Source organism: Neomonachus schauinslandi, chromosome 1 (assembly GCF_002201575.2).
Source record: "Neomonachus schauinslandi chromosome 1, ASM220157v2, whole genome shotgun sequence".
Classification (NCBI taxonomy): Eukaryota; Metazoa; Chordata; class Mammalia; order Carnivora; family Phocidae; genus Neomonachus; species Neomonachus schauinslandi.
This window is the reverse complement of record NC_058403.1, coordinates 159,083,937-159,089,722: the sequence shown is the minus strand read 5'-3', so window position 1 is coordinate 159,089,722 and position 5,786 is coordinate 159,083,937.

Genomic DNA, 5,786 nt, shown 5'->3' with positions numbered 1-5,786 from the left:
CTTCCGTGTGCCCAGGGACAGACACACAGGGAGGGGCAGTCTCAGTGTGGAAAGCAGCCTCCTCCTCCCTACCACCCCGCTTGGACTGACCACACAACCCCGACACAGTACCACTAGCTCCCTCAGCCGCAGGAAAAGGGCCACTTAATATCAGTAACAACAGTCGTGAAAGCAGCTCCTTACTGAGCATCGGCCCTTTCCCTACACTATCCAACCCAAACCTCACCGGAGCCCTGGAAGTAGGCACCACCATCCCAACAGAGGCTTGGAGAGGGAACCAGGCCTGCCCAAGGTCACACTGCAGATCTGTGCAGCACCCGATGTTCACCAAGGTGCATCTGGCTGCAAGGCCTCAGCATCTCACTTCCACATTATAACAATCACGCTAAACAGCTGTATGTTTCCTTAACTGTAAAATATGTGGCTATCTTGAGATAATGCGTCCAAACAGCTGAGCACAGAAAGCTCCCTATCCCTGAGAGCTGGGGGTGGGGGTGACGGTTCCCAGAAACAGCAGGTCGGGGTTCACGCAGGCTGTGGCCCAACCCGCAGCCAGGGATGGAGATCACCTCAGCCTTGCCGCGCAGCTGAGCCCCCTCCCCACCCCATTACACCTCTGCAGCCGCCGCCGCATCGGGACCAGAAACCTGGCTTCAGCGGCTGCCACTGTGAGGGGCCTCCGCACAGCTGGGGGAGCCCGGGATAAGACAGACGTCAGACCCGCGCACGTCGCCGGCCCTCGCCCAGGTCGGAGCCCCGTGGACCGCACCTCGGACCGCAGAGAAGTGGCGCGGGGCCGGCCTGGGCTCACTCGGCCTGAGCGGCCCCTGCCCGCGGTACCTGGGCACGCACCTGACGAGCCCGCCGGGTAGCCCGCGCACTAGTGCTCCCGCCCACGGGGACCCCTGGGAACCCCGGGGGCTTGGATTGGCGCCCCACCCCGCGCCCCCACCCCTGCCTCACTCACATCCCGGGGCCGGGCCCTCCCTGCGCTGGCCACTGCTCCGCGACGGGGCGGGGCGGGGCACGGCCCCGCCCAGGACACGCCCCCGGCCTCGGCCGCCTCCGCTGGGGGCGGAGCTCCGGCAGTCTCGACTCCGCCCCGCCCGCGCCCGCGCCTGCGTCACAGAGGGATGAAGTCCCGCAGTGAGCGCGCCCGCGGTTAGGAGGCCACGCCTCCAACTGCCATCAAGCACGAAGTCCCGCCTTCCGCAGACAAATGCCCAGTGGAATCCCCTGGCTCGGAAAGCCACGCCCCCTAAGGGGAGGGCCGCGCGAGTTTTTATCAAGGCGCGCCACAGAGGTTTGGAACGTGCGGAATCGCCCCGCCCCCAGTCGACCCGCGCTCCTGCTCTCTCCCAAGGCTGGGACTTAGGGATGCCTGGGTTCCCGGCGGACTCTGCGGCAGACGCGCTGTGTGACCTTGGGCAAGCGTCCCCGCTCTGGGGCCTCCGTTTCCACGAGTAAAATGGGATGGGGGTGCTCTGGCCCTGCAATCTGTGACCTAAAGAAATCCATGACCTCTCCGACTTGAGGCCACACGCGTGCCCTCCCCGCCCCATCTTTGGCGACCCCAAGGTGAGACAAACTCCCCACACGTCATTTGGGCTCTCTGAGCCTCAGTTTCCTCGTCAGTGGAGCCGCGCTGGAGATCCAATCTTAGGGGTACAGCCGGGTATCCGTGCTTGCTCCCTGTCCCTCCCACCCCGATCAAGACACGCCCTAGCGACAGCTGGGAGTGCCTTGGGGTTGGACCCTGGGACTAAGCTCCAACAATAGAGCCCCAGAATACAGAGACAATGGGCCCCTCTGTTGGCCCAGCTGTCCCCTGCAGCCAAACAAGCAGCTGACCCGAGGGCTGCCAGGAGCAGGGTAGCTGGGATCCCTGGTGGCTCCGTGAGAGCGCCCGTGCGCGTGACAGAGTGGGCCACCGTGAAGGGGAAGGGCACAGACGTTTGAACAGTGCCCTCCAAGTGCCTGTCACTTGATTGCATGATGGCATTGGATTCTCGCAACCAAATCCTAGGAGGGGTTGCTGTCATCACCCCAGTTTTTTCATGAGGTGAGCTGAGGTGCAGGTCTGGATTAAACCTAGACTAGGCCACCTGTCAGCACCATGGCCTTGGGCAAGTTGCTTTAGCTCTTTAGTCCGTCATTTATGCATCTGAAAATGAGGTGATGCCTTCTCACCTACTTCATGGGGAGGTTAAGATCTTCAAAAGAGTTAGTAATGCTGATTATTATTTAAAGAGCACCTCCTGTCTGTTGGGTTCAATTCTAAGAGCTTTATGATCATTTAATCCTTGTAACAACCCTAGGAAGTGAACAATGGTTATCCCCATTTTATAGATGAAGAAACTGAGGCACAGAATGGTGAAATAACTCGCCCAAAGGTCAAGGATGTGGACAGCCACAGAAGGAAAAAAGTAATATTTAATAAAACAGGCAAGAACGTGTGTGCAGTAACCCTGTTTCATTGTGAGAAGTTCATCTCAGGGAACTTGCTCTGTGGTTTGGAAAGCCACGAAGATAAGCCTGTTGTTGGGAGAACAAGGTTCTTGGGCAGGCTGGACTGGGGAAGCCACAACCAAAGACAGTAGGATTGCTCTGGGTAAGAGGGTTTTTTAAGTTGTCCCCTGTGTGGCTGAGGAGCGAGGTGGTCTGAGGAGCCCCAGGAGCTTGGGAACACCTTCAAACCACCGTGCCAGCCTGGGCCGCTGACCCCCACCATCACCTGTGGGAGAAATAAACTAGGTTATTCATACTGTTTGGAGGCCTCTGTTAAAGCATCCTAGCATGTCCACTCACCAAGACACTGCACTGGGACACAGGAGTGAACCCAGCAGGCAAGATCTGAGAGACTTGGTCAAGCTCACAGTGAAGTGAGAGAGACAAATCTCAAAGTAGGAAGCAATCATAAATTGCAAAATATAAGTGTTGTGAAAGGCACAGGCTGAGAGGTGGGAGAGAGTGATGGTGCCCCCTGATTTAGACAGTGGTCATGAAGGCACCTTGGAAGAGATTGTTGTTTTCCACTTTTCAATCCTGTAAATCTTTTTTTTAAAGATTTTATTTATTGACAGAGAGAGATACAGCGAGAGAGGGAACTCAGCTGGGGAAGTGGGAGAGGGAGAAGCAGGCCCCCCACTGAGGAGGGACCCCGATGTGGGGCTCGATCCCAGGAGCCTGGGATCATGACCTGAGCCGAAGGCAGACGCTTAACGACTGAGCCACCCAGGTGCCCCCTGTAAATCTTATTTTAAAATGTCATTGTGATATAACAAGACACTGATTTATTGAACATTATATACTTATGATTTCCCCCTTTTGTGCAATCTTAGGATATGTTTCATCTTCAAATGAATGAGAAACCCTCAAAACATTAACACTCCTTTTTAAAAATACAGGCATACAGGGGCACCTGGGTGGCTCAGTCGTTAAGCGTCTGCCTTCAGCTCAGGTCATGATCCCGGGGTCCTGGGATCGAGCCCCGCATCGGGCTCCATGCTCCTTGGGAAGCCTGCTTCTCCCTCTCCCACTCCCCCTGCTTGTGTTCCCTCTCTCGCTGTCTGTCTCTGTCAATAAATAAAATCTTTAAAAAAAAAAAAAATACAGGCATACAATGACTACATTAACTGCAGAAATGCACCAAAGATGAATAATAAATGGCACAGATCCAATATTTCAATATTAGTTCATATGAAATTGACAACAGTATTAAAACCAGGCCCTTTAACAAGTCAGCACCTCTATTTGCATTCCAGTACCTGGCAACAATAAAAATGATACTGGTTAGTGTTTTTTTAAACCCTTAAGAGTGCCAAGCGTGCTAAACATATGCAATGCGTTTTGTTATTTTTTTGTTTTATTGATGAAGAGGTGATTCTTAAATGAGCAGAGGAAACAGCAAGTGCAAAGACTGGAGGCCACATGGAGCAGGAGAAGGTAGTATATGTTTTATTCCTACCACAATGGGAAACTGTGTACCAGTCAGGGTCCCAACAGGAAAGAGAGGACCCATTCAATAGGGTTTAATGAAAAGAGTTTAGCAAAGGGGTAGTTTACCCCAGGTGTGTGGTGGGGGCCGGGGCGGTATTGTAAGGAAATCAATGGGATGGTGCAGTACCTGGGCTGGTTACCCCCTACATGAAGTGACTAGAGAGGAGTGGTTTCCTGGAAGCAGCAAGAGCCTCAGTGATGGGTGAGGGGGTCCCCTGAGAAAAGCTGTGGCTAGAGAGACACAGTCACCGCCAAAACTGGGAGTAGGTTGGGGAAATACCCCAACTTTTCTCTCCTCCCACCCTCTGATGCCCATCAGTGCCTCCCATTGGCCGAACCCAACTGGGAGCCAAAGACCAAGGAAGCTCACGTGATGGCATCCACGGGGATCAGCATTGTTGGGGGGACAGAGAGCAGGTGAAAACCGCAGCTAACAGATCTGGGAGGTGGAGGCTAGACAGAGAATAACCACAGGTGTTCTAGGTGACCTTAAAGATTTCTCCAGCCCTCTCTGAGCCAACTCTGAAACAGAAATGGGCTGGGCTTAAAAAGTGCCCTTCTTGCCAGTACTGCCCCCAAGCATCTTGTTGATCTTGAGCACTTTATAGGGACTGTCACCATGGAAACCTGATACTCAGGCTTGGCCACCTGTGCCTGCCATTCAAACCACAAGTCAAGGAGCTGGTCCAACCAGGTGACCAGGTGATGCCCAAAGGTTGAAAAATCATTGCATCTGTTAGAGCCCCTGGCCTCGGGCTCAGCCAGGTCAGGTTGGCGGGGCCACTCGAGACCGGCAGGGATGTTTGGACACCCCGGGGAAGGACAAAGTCATTACTCCCATCTCTGGGCTTCTAAGAGTGGTTTGCTCTGCCAGGGAGGACTGGCCCTGAGGGAGTTCCATAGCCGTGAAAACTCATTAGCCCGTAGTGCCGCCTGGATTCTGTCCCTCGAAGGCATGTGAGGCCAACAACAAACAGCACGCAGGCACCCAGGTTCTCCCTCAGCTGCACACATGGAGGGACACACCGCCCACAGCCACAGGCACACACCCATGGCATCACACACAAATGCACACACAGGTCCAGACACAGTTGATCACAGAAAGACATGGACTCACAGTGCCTTCCACCACGCCCCAGCCCACGTCTGGCCACCCTGCTATTTCTTCCATTCTTCCACTCTCCATTTTCCTGATGGTCCCAGGAGGAAGGAAGATGGCCCACAATATGCTCCCACGGACCCCTGAACCACTCTGGAATGGATGGGCTCCTTCATCGCTGTCCCTCTGTCCCAAAAGGGCAAGTTCCTAGAACACAAATATTGAAGGAAGAAAGGAGAGAGGGAAAGCAGGAAGGAGGGGGGACAAAGGAAGGGAGACAGAGACATAGTCATGATAAACATGGGACAGTACGATATAAATATGCCAGGGCAGATCCACGTTTTGTTGGGCCCGATGTTTATACAGTGCGGGAGGGGAACTGGTTTTCAAAAAAGGAAGACCAAAACTCTAAATACAAATTCGAGACAGAGCCTTGGAGGGGGCCTGTGTAAGCAAGGGCCCCGGAGCTGCACAGTAAGGCTGCTTCTGCCACATGCATGAAACGCAGATGGGTAAGCCCACTAACGCATATAGGAGCACAGACCCCAGAACCCGTCCCTCCCAGACACGTAGGCACATGTCTACACGCGCAAGTGCAGCTCTAGGCCTCAGTGGCTCTCAGGGGCTGGGCCCTCTGGACACCAGCCTTCAAGGCCCCTGCTGCCCTCATTTAGAATTTAGGCTCTGG